The sequence below is a fragment of the Ostrea edulis genome, chromosome 7 (assembly GCF_947568905.1).
Source record: "Ostrea edulis chromosome 7, xbOstEdul1.1, whole genome shotgun sequence".
Taxonomy (NCBI): Eukaryota; Metazoa; Mollusca; class Bivalvia; order Ostreida; family Ostreidae; genus Ostrea; species Ostrea edulis.
The window spans coordinates 18,618,093-18,636,892 of NC_079170.1; the positions used below are offsets into that span (position 1 = coordinate 18,618,093).

The 18,800-nt window shown below is 34.2% G+C and overlaps 1 long non-coding RNA gene and 1 pseudogene across 1 annotated transcript; both read right to left on the minus strand.

Moving 5' to 3' along the window:
* Nucleotides 1–3,709: 3,709 nt before the first annotated feature.
* LOC130046616 (uncharacterized) overlaps nucleotides 3,710–18,800 on the minus strand; it is a 37,372-nt pseudogene continuing 22,281 nt past the window's right edge.
* On the minus strand, nucleotides 9,387–10,194 carry LOC130047886 (uncharacterized). Its single transcript, XR_008796704.1, has 2 exons — nucleotides 10,124–10,194; nucleotides 9,387–9,845 (listed from the first exon to the last, which is right to left on the minus strand). It is a non-coding gene; the product is annotated as an uncharacterized LOC130047886 (long non-coding RNA).

Below are 18,800 nucleotides of genomic sequence, written 5' to 3' on the forward strand. Positions count from 1 at the left end.
ATTTCATCTTGTCTAGGAAAACAAAAAATAAACGATAAAAAAGCAATATTTTTTTACACTCTCAGAGATCTTTTGATTTGTTGTTACTTTTATTGGGAGAAATTTTATTTCATTCTAGGAAATTCTTGAAAATTCGTGTTACTCTATTAATTTTACCTCATTAGAAATGACGAAAATAGTACAAACGACGCATAGGTGACATATTTCAAGTCCTATAAAATCTAGGAGCTTCCTGGGGCTTTGCCTTCATATTGTCAAGCGGTGAAAACCAAGTTTTCTTTCTTTACTGTATCAAATCTAAGGGGTTACTTATCATTCTGATTACCCCCCCCCACACACACACACACACACCCTTAGCTTCTCCTTGTACTGTTCAGGACAGTGTGACGAGAAAGGGGTGGTTTTAATCAGACTGGTTATCAATGTGAATCATAGCTAATATTAAGTTTTCATAGAAGTTTATGAGTTGTACCACCCTAGGACATTGCATTCCATTTTATGAGAAATGATTTTACATAATTCGACTTTTAGATATATCGATGATGTTTTGTCTATTAACAATGATAGCTTTCATTCATATGTCGATTTGATATATCCCTTTGAGCTCCAAATAAAGGACACCACAGAGTCGTCCACTTCTGCTTCATACTTAGATATTTTATTGAAAGTAGACATTAACGGCAAACTGACAACTCAACTGTATGACAAAAGGGATGATTTCAGCTTCTCCATCGTCAACTTCCCACATTTATGTAGCAATATTCCATTATCACCTGCATATGTTTATATTTCTCACATTATCACCAGTGTGAGATCGACTTTACCCATGTGAGACAGCCATGTGAGATTTTTGTCTCACTGCTGCGACGTCATTTGATTGTGACGTCATATATTTTCTATGATTTACGTTACACGGTGAAGATTTACGTTACACGGTGAAGTAAAATTATTTTGCTTTGTTATCTTTAAATTTTAATGTGTATAGCTTTCTGTTGGACAACCTTGGATTTTTTAGTTTACACTTAAAGTGTAAACCATTTTCGGGTATGCTCTTTCTGTCTATCTAATTAATTTTTGCATCGAAGTTGAAATGCGGATTGTGATAATTTAGAATTTTCTCAAAGCTCCCAAATTTATACACTAAAATGTAGGTAAAATGTGAGAAAAACAATCCTTCATTATTTACTCGTGTGGGATAGGGAAATTCCACCTCTGGAACAAGATTCGCTGTCTAGGACTCGGCAAAGCCTCGTCTTAGACTGCGAATCTTATCCCCTCGGTGGAATTTCCCTATCCCACACTCGTACTAATGAAGGATTCTATTAATCTCGAGTGATTCGATATGCAAGATATTGTTCTGCGTATAGTCAGTTTTTAAATCGAGGTAAGCTACTGACAAACAAGTTGATGGTACAGGGATTTCAACAGTCTCGATTGAAGTCAGCATTTCGCAAATTTTATGGTCGTTATAACGATCTAGTTCGTCAATACAACTCGCATTGGGTCAAATGCTGTCTGACGTGTTTCATACCGATTGTTAAGCCGTTCTTGCCACACTGATTTGACTGCGGATAACTCCGTTTATCTGATCAGGATATGGGGCTCACGGCGGGTGTGACCGGTCAACAGGGGATGCTTACTCCTCCTAGGCACCTGATCCCATCTCTGGTGTGTCCAGGGTTCCGTGTTTGCCCAACTATCTATTTTGTATTGCTTGTAGGAGTCATGAGCTTGATCACTGTTCGTTATCTTCACCTTACAAGAAAGGGCAGATTCTTTTTTCCGAAAACACATACAAAACAATAGATTTATAACTTATTTATGTTGACGTGGTAAAATGCTGCACTGTTTGAGAAATTCTTCTTTCTGACGTCATTGATTGTTATCAAAGAGACATGTAAGGCATCTATCATTACTTCTATTCAGATGTAATGTTTTAGACCCGATATTACTGATGACGAAATCACAGAGTAATAAAGTATTGGTATTCAATTTTTTTTATATGCATTCAATTTTTACGACATAGTAACAAACCTTAAGAAGTCTCTGTAGTGAGAAAGACAATGATTACTATAGTTTAGTCGTATTCTGGAAATAAAACCTTTATCCTAAGGATCACGAAATTTAAAATTTTCGTAAAGGACTACCCACTCCTTCTAAATATCGCCTTAGTTTTAATTTTAGTATCAGTAGCAATAAACATGTGACCTATGGACTCATCTGAATCACCTTGACCTATATTTAAAGATTTTCCCTATGTATATTCACATGTAAAACTTTGATCCAGATGATGGTCCAAAACTACCTCCTGGGGGCCATAATTTTTACAAACTTGAGTCTACACTATGTTAGGAAGCTTTCGTGTAAATGTAAACTTATCTGGCCCGGATTTTTAAAGGTTTTCCCTATATATTTGTATGTAAAACTTTGATCCCCTATTGTGGTCCCGTCCTACCTTCGGGAGGCCGTGATCTTAACAAAATTGAATCTGCACTATGGCAGGAAACCTTTTGTAAATTTAAACTTCTCTGGTCGAATGGTTCATTAGAAGATTTTAAAAGATTTCCCTTATATATTTGTTTGTAAAATCTCGATCCATTAATGTGACCCCACCCTACCCCCGGGGGCCATGATTTTAACAAACTTGATTCTGCACTAAAACAGGAAGTTTTCCTTTAAATATAAGCTTTACTGACCCAGTGGTTCTTGAGAAGATTTGGAAATATTTTCCATATATACCGGGTATTTGTATGTAAAACTTTGATCCCCTATTGTGGCTTAACCTTACCCCCGAGGAAAATGATTTTTAAAAACTTTAATCTGCACTATGGTAAAAAAGTTTCATGTAAATATACATTTTTCTGATCTTACGATTCATGAGAGGATTTTTAAATATTTTCTTTATGTATTTGTATGTAAAACTTTGATCCCTTATTGTGGCTCCATCATACTCCTGGGGGCCATGATTTTAACAAACTTGAATCTGCACTTTATCAGGACGCTTTCATGTAAATCTCAGTTCTTCTGGCCCAGTGTTTTTTAGAAGATTTTTAAATGACCCCACCCTATTTTTGCATTTTTGTGATTATCTCCCCTTTGAAAGGGACATAGCCCTTACTTGAACGCCCTTTACACATGAGTGCATTTTGCTCAATTTGCTTAAAATTGACCCAGTGGATCTGGAGAAGAAGTCAAATATGTGAAAAGTATACAGACGGACGGACAGACAGACATACAGACGGTGAGACGGACGGACGACGGACAACGGGTGATCAGAAAAACTCACTTGAGCTTTCAGCTGAGGTGAGCTAAAAATATATTATTCAAATGGTTTACACATATACACTATAAATATCAAGTCTGGCTCCTGATATCTTGGGATTAATATAATAATTCAATCACATAAAATTATTGTATGAAAAAGGCCTGAGAAGGTAATGCCAATATACATTCAACATCATTTGTAACAAATATGTGAATAATATGATAAACTCTGTTATTAATAAGGTTTGTTATTTGTTGTGCTTATAAGTTGGACATCCATCAATGAATTAATTAGAGTCACTCAGCTCATTTGTATAGATGGGAAAGGAAGTTGAGACTGGAGTGAATTGTTTAAAATTGAAATTATGTAATCTCCGTATCATTTTTTATGCATCCGGGCAAAAACGTTTTAAATATTTATCTCGATTCTTTGAAGTCTCTAACTTGGCTATAGATAAACAGTTGTATTTATTGTAGATATTTGATTTTCTTCACACTTCCGCTATAATACTTAGCGACAAACAAGTTGTCACTTTTGTCCACACATAAGCCGCATGGATGTTTCAGATCACATTTATCTATATAGCGGAGGAACTGTCCATTCTGGTCCATAATGTGGATACAGTGGTTATCACAGTCTGCTGTCAGGATCTGACTTTGGCTGTCTGTTGAGATTCCCCAGTGTTTGAATGGATTGTTTTTGATAGAAGAATGACCAGTGTATCTAAATCGGAGTTTTCCAGCCTGGTTGACCACCACCACTGCACCGGCTCCTAAGTCAGCCACACAGATATCCAGATTTCTGTTCTCACTGATGTATTTAATAAAAGTATTTCTTGAATATAGAGGCTTACCCTCATCATCATACTGGATTGTTTGTTCCTCTGTGGAACCTGAGTAACGGACAACTTTGGATTGTGTTTGTGCGCATGGTAACCAGGAGAGTTTCTAAATCAGTGGCCATTTCTTCATATGTTGGAGAAATAATGTTTTCTATCTCCTCTGAATCTTTTGTAATGTCTGCTTTTCTTTTGTTGTAGATTTCAGAAAGAATTGAAAATGTATGACCCTTATGTTTATCTGCAGATACAGTACAAAAGGAACAGACAAACTTGTCACATTCCTTGCAATGAAATTGACATTTTTCAGTTTGATGTGTACTACACTTTGGATAAATCGTGGTCGATTTTCGTTTTTGGAATGATACCCATTTGTGATTGTCATAATCATTAGCAACGAGTTTTCCTATACAGGCAATGCATAAATTGACGTGGCAGAAATCGCAGTACATATGTACTATAGCTGTCTCACAAAGGTCACATCGGACGATAGCTTGGGGACTTGGGGACTGTGGCGGGGGTCCATGGCTACTCTAAATATTCTATAATTTTAAAAATTTAAAATTCATCAATTGTATTATAATAAATTTGATTTGTGTCAATGTCAATATTTCAAACTATTTGATAAATTGATATTTGCTTTTCTTGTTTCCTAAATACTTTGATGTAATGTTTTCAATTCTTCGTAAAAATGAAATCAACTTAAACATTTAACAGTTAAACAGGTATAAAATCAGCTAAAGCTCACTGAATGTAACTCAGCTAAAGCTCGCTGAATGTAACTCAGCTAAAGCTCGCTGAATTTAACTCAGCTAAAGCTCGCTGAATGTAACTCAGCTAAAGCTCGCTGAATGTAACTCAGCCACCTGACTATTTGCTTAAGGACAATGTAATTACTGTTGTCCCCTGACATCAAAGGTGTACACCAGCCTATAATGACAATGATGATCAGTGGGTAAAACTCCTGAAAACTTCTGCTGTTGAGGATTTTCATGTAAAAAAAAAAATTAAACTTGATAAGACTGAGGCAATGGAAGCCCATTTACTACCATTGGTGAAATGAATCTGTATGATTGACCAATAACGTCGTTAAAGGATGATATTGATTTCCTCGAGGAATCGACCCACAACAAGATTGAGAATCCCGGCAATAAAGTTATCAATTTGAGGTCACCTTTTTGTCTATATGCACTCAAATATCTCCAAATAACGTTTCTGAATTTCACTGACACTGGGGGTTATATATTTTTTTTCAATTAGATTATCTATTTGGCAAATAACACATTTTTGTGGTCAATTGCCTTTAAACAGCATGATGACAGTTATGCCTATGGACAAATTAAACATTTTCAGATTTGTTGTGAATTGCAGATTCAATATCACAATGGAAGTTTCATGGACATCACTGCCGTGGGGGTGAAAATGTCGAAAAACGTTCCCGAGTCCCAAATTTAATGTCAAATGTATCGAGCCTTCCGTGGTGCAATAGGTAGAATGGAAGTGTTTACGCCGATGTAGGACCTTTTTGTAGGACCCATCGACGGGGTGTATTGTTTTATCTTTTTATTATTATTATTATTATTCGTTTTATTCACAATAATTATTATCAAAGGCGAAGATAACGAACAATGATCAATCTCACATACAAAATAGAGAGTTGGGCAAACACGGACCCCTGGATATACCAGAGGTGGGATCAGGTGCCTAGGAGGAGTAAGAATATCCTGTCGACCAGTCACACCCGCCGTGAGCCCTATATCTTGATCAGGTAAACGGAGTTAACCACAGTCAAAATCAGTGTGTCAAGACAGCATTTCATAGGTTGTATTGGCAAACTAGATTAAATATTGTTATAACGACAATGGAATTTGCGAAATGTTGACTTTAAAGGAGAATGTTGAAACCCCTACACCATCAACTTGTTTGTCAGCAAGAGAGTTTTTCTTCTCGCGTAGAAGTTTTTTTTAATGAATTCTGCTTCATGGGAATATTAATAAAGGGCAGCTAACAAAGACATTCCTCTTTCATGTTCCTGTATTTTGGAGTTTGTAACATCACATAATGTAGTCTTGTGGCAGTTGTTAACCCCTCTTATAAAAGCATTATTACTGACTAGAAACATAATCATTGTCACACAAAACTTACGAGTGAAAGCAAAAGACACAGTATCTTGCAACATGGAAATATATAGCACCCAGCCCCTCTTTAAAATGCACTAATCAATTACGGTTTTAGAGGGGACGTTATTGCCACAAATTTGCTAGACATTACTTGCATATATAGATGAAAACTCTACATTTGGCCTCAGAAAGTGGCTGAGTGGTTTGACTTTGAAATGTGCCCCCCCCCCCCTCCCCTCATTTTAGGCCAGAAATCCTTGATCCTCCACTGGTAATGTATAAAAGATAATAAAATCCTTAGATATAAACAAAACTATTTCGTTTAGTATACAGTCAACATTTCATTGATTATTTACCATTTGAAAATGTTTTGACCGAGCAATATGCACGTCAATATCAATGGATTAGGTCTATACGCCCTGCAGATAAAGTTGGTCATCAGATTCCAATTGTCGGTTAACTTAAATTTGCTTATATTACTTCTAAATAATTATATTCATTGATAAAAAGACATTTCGATAACAAGCTATTTTCCCTATAATTTATTATCATGTTACATGCATTACACCTCTCTATCAGTCTATGTATGTTGTTGTTGTTGTTTATTAGTCAAAAGCAAATACAGCTTATAGACATAGTATACAATGTAATAAATCTAAAATCATATAAAGGTCAAGAAAGATCAGAAATTGTGGTTATACATTGGTATTTCTAATTTCAAAGGAATTCTTAATAAATTTACCCAAGTTACATAATTCCTTTACATTCTGTGTCGATAAAAGTTCAATTAATTTAAAGACAGAGGGTCTGAGATAATAATCCTATGGCGTAGCACGGTATACGAGATTACAAAACACTTCCTCGTATGTTGAATGAATATTGTTTTTACAATGTATTGGAAAGATTGCCTATTGATTATTGTTTTCATTGTTTGGTTCACCGCTGTGCTATAAAATAAGATGTATATAGTGACTTTATACAAACATCTTCAGGGGGTTTAACAAGGACACATTTTAACATGCATGTTTAAGTACCACGTTATTCATTTTTGCTGATGAATTTGAAACACCAATAAGGTGGTTAATGATTCAGGAGCGGACCAGGAATTGTGGTTAGGGTGTCGAAACTTACTGAGGCAGGGGGTCGCAGTGGGTCCAGGGCGAAGCACCTCGAATTTACAGGGTTTCAAATCTGTCTCCTCTATAGTAATTTTTTCTAAAATTTTTTTTCATTTTTGATAGAGGGAAATCAATAAAATGACGCAAATCGTATGAGTATTTGGGAAAATATGTCTTCCCGATCAAGGTAATTCAATATATCAATTTTTTTTTATCATTTATTGCTCTGAGAGTGGAAGAAATTATTGCTTCTTTGATCGTTTACATTTTTCTAAACAAAAGACCATGATTTACAGCTGCGCACCCTTAATTCCGCTACTGATAATCCTGTATCTTGAGACAATTTTTAGTGATGCTCATCTTGTTTTATTATCAGAATCAACCGAAGGCCTGTAAAATTGTATAGACATTCAAATTATCACATGGACTTGAAGTTTCATGTTAACTTATTAAAATATATGGTTTAATTAATGTATACATGGCGGCTGACAATTGCCAAAACAATTTAATCATATCTTGGAAAGCTTTAGAATATTACGCAAACACGTATCATCGTTTTTCAAAGTGTTGGGACAGTCGGAGGAGAAATTGTCTTCTACAATTGTTGACAAGCAGAAAAGGAACCTAAATGCCTCTTTTGCCCAAACTTCGTACTCCTAAATTGGAGGGAGGGGTCTCCGTTCATCCTTCAATATTTCAGTTCATTCATTATTACATTTTTGCCATTCATTACTACCACCAAAAGAGTGGGGTGGGGGACCAATTAATGTTATTTCACATGTGATTGATTGATTGATGTTTTCCGCCACACTCAACACTTTTTCAGTTATCTGGTGGCGCCTAGCAATTCCGTTTATTTTAATAGAATACATATAACAATGGATGATCACAATCATTAATGATTTTGAATCTTCGAGATGAAAGGTGTTACGAAATTCTCCGTTAATTCATTTATGTTCACAAATTGAATCATAAATAAACACCAATGTCATTCACTAGCAATTCCGTTTATATTGATAAAATACATGAAGCAATAGGATGATCACAATCATTAATGATTTCGAACCTTCGAGATGAAAGGTGTTAAGAAATTTTACATTAATTCATATAAAATTCCTGATTCAAATCTTGATGATATTAAAATGCTTAAACTTGATCTACTACTGTCACTTGTATATTTGCTGCGAAACTAGACTTCTATAATACTATAAGGATATGTAGCCAGGGTATTGTGGCCAATTTTTGTCTTAATGTCTTGTCCTACCTTTTTTCTTTTATTTGTGAGTTATTGTTGTATGGATACTGTTAAATTTACATACCTATATAATAACCCATCAATCCACTGGTTTAGATTGGAATGTAGGGGTTTCTAAAATCGTAACCCAATAAATGCCAATAAACATTACAAACAACATTTCCTCACAAAAACATTTTATTGTAAAAGCATATTTTTTTTTTATTATTATTTTTTATATTGTTTTTATCATTTTCAACAAATACATATACACCTTTTACTCACACTCTCATACAGATTAAAGAAAGCGATATAGACAATTACATGTATATTCTAATACTTATTGTTAAAAAAAGAAGAAGAAATGCTGTTATCATTAATTGAAAAGACATTTCCATTTAGACCATTTCTTTTTGTAAAACATTTGTTCTGTAAGTTTTTCTTCCAAAATGTAGTAATCATATAAACATTTCAAAACATCATCAAAAACAATATTGACATTCTTTCTTGAATATTGGAATATGTATCTCTTTACTAAGAGGATTATAAAGTTTAAAACCATGTGTTCTTTTTCTGAAAAACCAAAAATAACAGTTTGTACACTAAATCCCATTCTTTTACCAGATTTTTGAAAAATCCAATCTGATAATTTTGTCCATAGTGTAGAGACAGAGGCACAATAAAAAAAGATATGCTTAATTGTTTCGGGTTCTAGTGCACATATTGAACAAAGTGGAGAGTTTTTAATTTTTGATATATGTAGGAGTTTGTTAGTACCCAATATTCTATGAATGATTCTATAGTTGAACCATGTAAAAGCATATTGGTCGTCAACAATTAGTAGGGTTGGCTTTAGTCAAACTGAGAACAGTCCATTGGTGGGATTTATTCTTCAAATATCATGTCCGTATTAGTCTTTTCATCAAGGTTGATTATTAATAAGATTAGGATGCGTTTTGAAGTGTTTTCAATAAAGATGGTCTTTGAAATTCAGTACTTAAAACAATGTACATAATATTGAACAGTTTGGTTATTTCTTACCTACTCTCAAAATTTCTGATAAAATATACATTAATATTAATTAAAGATTATGAGTCAACATTTCTAAACTATGCAGTGACAGTAATTTTTCTACTGAAAAGTTTAAAGCACTTGAATTGGTTCATTGTTCTATCCAATCTCCATATGTATCCTGACAGGTGCTTTTCCTTCCATTCAACATCACACGGGACTTGGTATCCAACAGTCCAAGTATTGGCTCATCACATTGCTAACAAAACAAAACAAAACAAAATTACTTTCAGCAGATCCCGGTAGGGTCATCGTTTAGGTTTTGTTGAAACATTCGCTTCTAAGTTCTGTTACGATCTTGATATCTATTCAATTTTACATGTTACTATCGACATGGTTTGTCATCCCGAGTTTCCTCCATTGGTTGGGGACGTAGAGATAACAAAGTCTTTCATATCAAAGATTGACACATTAACAGTGCCTGTTAATGTGTCAATCTTTGATATTCCCAAAAACGTATTCTTGAAAATAACCCACTAATTATGTTATTCCGACATTATGAAGCGTCGTATGATCCTCAAATTGACATAATCGCAAGTCCCTCGGATCTCGCATTACGAGATCGCTTAGCACAATAAACTTCCGGTGCAGATGCAAGGTGAAGATAACGAACAGTGATCAATCTCATAACTCCTACAAGCAATACAAAATAGATAGGTGGGCAAACACGGACCCCTGGACACAGCAGAGGTGGGATCAGGTGCCTAGGAGGAGTAAGCATCCCCTGTTGACCGGTCACACCCGTCGTGAGCCCCGTCATCAAATTTAACCTAGCAAAAAAGGAAATCAATTAAAGCCCAAAAACTTTATTTTCTTCTTCTTTTATTCATCAACAAATAAAACATTTTGATTTTCTGAGCCAAAATAGGAAATCAAGATATATAATTTTACAAGATTTTTTTTTAATATAAATTGTCTTCACCTCTTTTATATTATTTCAGGTGATAGAAAGCTTTACTGCAATATGCAATGTAATTTCATAACTTTATTGTCATAAACATCTTGATTTTCAAATATATTATCTATGCTTGCAATATCTGATTGTCCTCCACAACCTCAGAATCAAGTACAAGCATTTTATCCCCCTCTGTTACATACACAGGATAGTATTGACAGAATGTACAGAAAATAAAGTTTATGAAAATTGAAAAGAGACTTGTCTCATCAAAAATAAAACAAGTCGATCTGAAAACAGTGAACAGGTTTACATGGAATAATACAACATTTTCTAAAACTCTGAGAATAATTAAATATCACAATACAATCAAACAAGATTACTGAAGGATTTTTTTAAAATGTCTACAAAAGGATGATACCAATCTACTTCCAACTGCATTTGTGGAAGGGGTCTAACAAATATATACAGCATACAATAAGATCTGCTATCAATAAGGTTTGTTATTTGTTGTGTTTTGGAAGTTGGACATTCATCAAAGAATTAACTAGTGCCACCGAAATAATTTCTAGAGATGGGAAAACAAGTTAAGTCTGGGGTGAATTAACCATTTTCCGCTATACTTTGAAGTCTCTAACTTGGCTATGAACGATAGTATTTATTGTAGATATTTGATTTTCTTCACATTTCCAGTATAAAACTCAGCAATTAACAAGTTGCCACTTTTGTCCACAGATAAACCGTATGGGTCCTTCAGATCACAGTTATCAATATAGTGGAGGAACTGTCCATTCTGGTCCAAGATGTGGATACAGTGATTATTACAGTCTGCTGTCAGGATATGGTTCCCGCTGTCCGTTGTGATTCCCCAGGGTTTGAATACTTTGTTTTTCTTTAAATGACCAGTGTATCTAAATCGGAGTTTTCCAGTCTGATTTGCAACCACTACTGCACCAGCTTCTAAGTCAACCACACAGATATCCAAGTTTCTGTTCTCACTGATGTATTTAATCTTAATATTTCCTGAAAATAAAGGCTTACCCTGATCATCATACTGGATTGTTTGTTTCTCTATGGAACCTGAGTAACGGACAACTTTTGATTGTGTTTTATCATCACTGAACATGGTAACCAGGAGGTCACCACAGGAGGTGAATCAGAGATTGCCAGGTTTCCAGCCCTGTAGTCTGATCACTTCATCTGTCTGACCACTATTCATTTTATTCACAGTATTTGTTTTCCAGTCAGAGCACACTAGATCCCCATCATTTGTCACTGTTATATCATTTGGCCACTTCCCTGATTTTGTTTTGATTGTATTGATAACTGTACTTTGAACATTAAAGCATTTCATACCACTGACTTCTGCACTTGTCCAGAATTCTTCTTCACCGAGGCAGGTAACACTGTGGAGGTTTTCATACCCAGTATTTATTGTAGTGACAAGTTCTGGTTCTTCCATTAGTTCTTTGGGTGAGGTTTCTGTTTTCTTCAGTGTGTAGCCATTTTCATCTGTCATGAATGATAATAGTATCAGAGATCCCAGTGACTTGTAAAGCTGTTCACTGTCTATCGTGTTTGGGCTAAATGTAGGCAGTGAGATGCGGACTTTAGGGGGAAGATTTCTGAATCCTTTGTTTTTGGATCTGTATTCCATGGTCACAGACACTTCATTGGATTTCTTCATGTTCTTCAGGGTAATCAGTGAGGGACTGTATTTGTTTAATTTCATCCAAATGTTTCTTCAGAATCCCCAGATGTGTGATTTTCATCTCTTCTATTTCATTTTTCATTTTGTTGATGACATTGTCAATTTCTTTGTGTCATTCGTCTCCATGTTTTGTAACTACTGTTGTGAATTTCACATATTCTCCATCCAAGTTAGTTATTTGAATTTCTAAATCAGTGGCCATTTCTTCATATGTTGGAGAAATAATGTTTTCTATCTCCTCTGAATCTTTTGTAATGTCCCTTTTTCTTTCATTGTAAATTTCAGAATAAATTGAAAATGTATGACCCTTATGTTTATCTGCAGATGCAGTAGAAAAAGAACAGACAAACTTGTCACATTCCTAACAATGAAATTGACATTTTTCAGTTTGATGTGTACTACAATTTGGATAAATCAAGGTAGAGTTTCGATTTTGGAATGGGACCACTTTATGTTTGTCGTAGTCATCAACAATGTGTTTTCCGATGCAGGCAATGCACAGTTTGACATGGCAGAAATCGCAGTACATCTGTACTATAGCTGTCTCACAAAGGTCTCATCGTACGACATATTGGCCACTGTTGCGAGGGTCCATGGCTATTCTAATATTATACAATTTGACGGATACGAAGTTTATTAATTGTATTACAACCGTTTTGATTAGATAAGTATATACTTGTCAAAAGATTATATTTAGATTTAAAAATATTTTTAAAACATTATAAGTCATATATACCACCAAATCTTCCATACTGTGTCACATACTCGGTAAATGTTTCAAACTATTTAATTAAATGATTTTCTTACTCCCTATAATCAACTTTGATGTTATGTTTCCAATTCCTTGTAACAGCTGAAATCAACTTAAACATGTTCAGAAGTCACCCTTGATTGTTCATCTGATTGAACAGGTATCAGCTCAGTTAAAGCTCACAGAATTTAATCCAAGTCACCAAGCTATATTCTTAAGGACATTGTCATCCTTGTTCTCCCTTGATATCAAAGAAAAGAGTAGAAATTCTTATGACAGTGATAATCAGAGAGTAAATCTCCTGGAAATTTGTGCAATTTAAGATTTTCATGTTTAATAGGAAATGCAATGGACACGACCGGGCGATCAAACCCGTGCCCCTGAATATCTAGCCAGGTGCTTTACCACTTGAGATATATGACTATCTGCGATTAAACCCGTCTGGGCGCCACATATGAAAGAAAATCAAACTTTATCAATCAGAGACAGTGAGGCCCAATTACTGCGGTTGGTCCATCTCTTCGATATGACAGACCAAAAAGTCATTAAACTTGCCGACAGTTAAAGAAAAAAAAGTTTTTCTCATGGAAAAGTCCAGCCCCGGAAGGTTGTTTTCTTTTTAAAGTTATTTTTGGTTTTTTTTTTAACAAGGTGGCAATAGATAGTTCCCAAAACAGATTCCAAAATTCTTAATCTGAGGTATCTTCACTACGATCCTGAATGGAGTTTGTCTTGTACAAGTTTTGGCACATATTGACAAGATTTTGATCTCCTTTAAAGCTTAAAAGAATAGCGCGGGACAACACCTTGTTATTTAGCGACACCTTTACTGGATTTAATTTCTTTTTATCCTTTCAAGTATTAAAATAGCGAGGCATGTACTTCTAGTTTGATTGGTTGGTTTTGCGAATACTAGCTGGGATATTATATCCCTTCCGTTGTTCATGTTCCCAGCGTATCTTAAATTTTAAATAGCACTCAAAGGTAGTCTTGCTGCAATTTCGAATCAGTTAACAAAGCACATCACTGACTAGATACACAGCCATTGTCACCCAACATTTAGAAGACAATGCGAATAACAATAGTTTACAAACACAGACATAGGAAGTCCAGTCCCCTCCTCCATTAGTAATGTCGACAATAATAGAAATTATCTAAACTTAAAACAAGACTATTCTGTTAATTATAAAATCATCATTTAATTGATTATTTGTTTATTATTGCGATTTGAAAATGTTTTGATCGAGCGATATTCACACCATGGCGCTGTCCAGTGGTCCAGGAAGTTAATGAAAATCACTATGTATATAGAAAGTACTTTTTGATATATGAAATTTAGATTAACTTCAAGTACCTGTGACGCCAAGAGAGGGTTTATACATAAAGTTGATAATCAGATTCCACCTTTCGTTTTACCTGGTTTTACTTACTTACTACTTTTGAATAATCAGATTGAGGTATAAAACGACATTTCAATGACGAGAGATTCTTCCTATAATTGATAATAGTAGAATTACACTTATCTTTGGCGCAGCAAGGTATCCTTAAACTTACTTGTATATTGAATGGGATGTCTTATTTTGTGTGTCACATGACAACTGAAGGCATGTGGACTGTCCCAGACAGATCTCATTCTGAAATTTTGAGTTATCTCTCTTGTCATGGATACCCATGAAATTAATAGACCAAAGAGTTGTACAGCTAAAGGTAGTAGCAAACATATGGGTAAAAAATTTCCTCAAGTTCATTTTTTTGGAAACTTTGATATTTTGCTCTAAGGAACAAAACCTTTTACTGTGCATGGTATAAAAGAAATATATCCTATCATTGTGTTTATTCACATAGTTTCAAATATAGGGTATCAGACCCCAGTTAAAAGAATGTAATTAATACTTTTTATTAAGCTGACCTATTTGTTACTAAATCTTAACAAAATAGATTGTATTTGATGCATTTGTGTACACCACGATGTACAATATACAATGTAACATGCAGGACTCGTCAATAGCAAATCATAAACATAATATTGCTACATATCAAAATCTCTTCCAGGGGAATGTATAGTTCATATTTTGAAAAAAAAAGAAATCAACATTAGGAACAAAATGATAAAAAAATTGATATATTTTAAAATAAAGAAAATGTAACCTATGATTTCGGATATTTTGGACTTTTTAGAAAATGTTATCAAACAAAATTGACACATTCGGCAAATGATATCATCGTATTTGACCTTCAACCTTAAGATATGACCTTCGTTATATTTTAAGACAACATATTGCTTAAACATTTGTCAAAATATCAGGTTTCTATTAGCTATCAAACCTGGGGTCAATTACATTAAAATGTAATGCATTAAATTACAATTACTTTGGAATTTTCACCATTACAATTACAATTACCATTACTTTCATTCATATAAGTAATTAATTAGATTATAATTACTATGCTAAAGTAATGAATTACATTACACATTACCATGGGAAAAAAATACAAAGAAAATTTATGAACAAAATTTATTTGAAGTTAACTTTTAAATCAGAGTAATTGTCAATTACACTATGACTATGTAACAAGATCTGTTCTAAAGAAATACTTTGCTGTTTATTCAAATACAAGTAGTAATATCGCATATTTTATTTCCAAAGAGGTCTAAATTATGGGGTTATTAACCCCCTAATTTAGACCTCTTTGGAAATATATGATGTTGATATGTAATTCAAATGTAATTGAAAAGTAATGGTCATTACTGGCATTTTTATGAAAGTAATGCATTACATTACAATTACTTGTAATTCAAAAATGGGTGCATTACACATTACATCCCATTACTTAAAAAAAATGTAATGATTACAATGCATTACCATTATACATTACCATTACCCCAGGTCTGCTAGCTACACAACAAAAGCTACTTTATAATAGACAGTTAAATCTCAGAAACATGAAATAAATGCATTCAAGGTTTAGACTCCCAGACCTTCAATATACTGGATGTCTCCCATATTTTTTAGAATATGCTAAATATATGCCATGGATTATATAAATTTGTTTAGGACAACATTGGGTAATAGTATTATGGAGATTTCATTTATTAGATCAATTAATTTAAAAAAATGTAAGTGAAAACTGAATTTACAGGTGTTTGGTACTACTTAATCTTATCACGTGTCTCTGTTTACACCTGATATTGGATTTGATAATTTTACAAGTCCTCTCATGTATTTCAATACTGTAACTACGGTGATAGGCCTATTTTAAAATCTATTGATGGATATGTGTTACCCTAATCTCGGCTGAGATATTTGGACCGACACCTTCACCTGTGACGTCATCAGTTCAAACATTCCGCCGAGGAGAATCTTAGCCGAGATTATTGTTACCCTGTATCCTTTTTTAAAAACAATTTTTTGCACTATATTGCAAAGCAGAGGTAGCATCTTCAAATTAGCTATCATTCTTTGTTATTCTTTGGTTCCTGGTTTTTGTAATATTATTCACATTGCCGATCCATTCGTTTTCAGAATGTTACCTTACACAAAGTATAGGTTAATCAAGTCGTTGAATTTCAAAACATAAAAAACTAAAAAGAGGGTTAGGGTTTTTGACCCAGTGAAACGTTTACGTAATATCATTACTTTAATATCAGAACTTGCCTAGGTTGAGAAACCATCGTGAACACAGCAAAAGCTCAATAAAATCATTGTTTTATCAGATTTATCCTTGTTATTCAAAATTGAAAAGGTTTAAGGTCATTGGAATCAATTTTTGAATAATTTTTATTTCTTTTCTTTCAAACTGTAAAGAAAGATCGATAATTGTTTCACCATAACGAATTTTGTATCAAACTCAAGGGGGAAAAGGGATTGTTTTTCTGTTATATGCAAAACATTTGAAAACCTGCTGTATTCGGTGACCGATTAAGGCATCTGATAATGATACGATTTGATTGAATTTATTTTATAAAGACAAAGTCAGTGGCTGATATAAAAGGGAAGGTTACTGGATAACACACACAAACACGCACGCACGCACACACGCACACAAAACACACACAGACACGCACACAAAATACACTCACATCTCTGTGGGGAAATTTTCTGGATCCTCCTTATATGGCATCCAAGAAGGCTTGGTAACTTTGGAGCTGACTTTTGAATAATTTTAACAACAAACAAATCATCTAATTATAATTCTAGAGCAGGCGTGTAGCATCGTTTTTCAAGGGGGAGGGGCAGAAGAAGGGGAAAAAATAACTTGTCTATTCAAAGTTCTTGACAAACATAAAGAAGAAAGTAAAATAGAAACAGAAAAAGAAAGAGACAAAAAACAAAACAACCTACGCCTTCTTTTTACAAAACTTCAAAATTGGGGGGGTGGGGGGGGGTGGTAGTTAGAGCATATAAATTTACCTGATTTTTTGGCCCTCTCATCGATTTCTAAAATCGCAGAGGCGGAGATCATATATGTATAAACAGGTACATACTTGGTATTTGTGATATTTTGAAATGTAATTCAATAGCATCAGTTACTTAGATATTGAACTATGTTGGTTATGCATGTGCATTGTATGGTTAACTTGACTGGAGAAGAGCCGTCAAGGAGTGGAGTCAGAGAAAAATCTTGGGAATATTAAAACTGAGACATTCAACGCCCACCATAAAGGAAGGCCGAATACCGTGGACCCGCTTTCTAGGATAGTACATTAGACCAATCAGACAATACGCCGGTTTCGAGAGTAGTCCGAGTTATTTCCCTTTGGAGAACTCTCGTACTTAGTTAGGTGCAAAACAACTTGTTTACACGCGGGCGTGGGACATATAGGTATCACACCGGTAATTATTTTCACTATATATTACTATAGAGGGGAAAAATCATTAAAAATCAGTTTACAAAATTGATGCCGAATAACGCAGTCAGACACGTTCTATGTTACCTATCTCGTCTGCCGACACCAGAAAAACAACACCCTACGCGGCATTTTCGGGAAAAAATTACCCGCAAACAAGACTACCCTCAAATCCACGTGTTTTTCACATGTGTGTAAACAGCCGGAGTGTACCTCAGGAAGTAGCCTCAGCTACCAACAGCAAATAGTTCCTTTGTATACACTTGATTATTTCTACAAACTACACATTTCCTAATCAGGGGTACAAAAATTAAGAGAAAAGAAGAAGAGGAAATGAGAAAAATCGCGCAAGGAAAAAAATATTTCTTTAAATATATGGAACTACAATTGACTAAGTTCATTTTAATTGGACAATTACCGGTGTGATACCTATATTCATCACTGCATAAGTGAATGTGCTCAGTAAGTTTATCATACGCAGTTTCATCACCTAATTTCGACTGGTACACAACTTAAGTAAATGATAAGTATTCAAGAAGTAATTAAATACTTGGAATTCTTATTATATCACGTTATTTTGTTGCTCCTACCTATCATATCCAGGACATTGTTTGGAAATATGGCATTGTAATTGTATTTATGTTTCCACTTTAGTAAAACATTTCTTTTGATGGTATTTTATATTTCCTACGTCAAGTATTTAAAAAGAAGTCGGTCATTATAAATTTTATCATCTTTCTCGTTGACTGTAGGTATCACACCGGTAATTGTCCAATGAAAATTTACTTAGTCAATTGTAGTTCCATATATTTAAAGAATTTTTTTTTCCTTGCGCGATTTTTCTCATTTCCTCTTCTTCTTTTCTCTTAATTTTTGTACCCCTGATTAGGAAATTTTGTGTAGTTTGTAGAAATAATCAAGTGTATACAAAGGAACTATTTGCTGTTG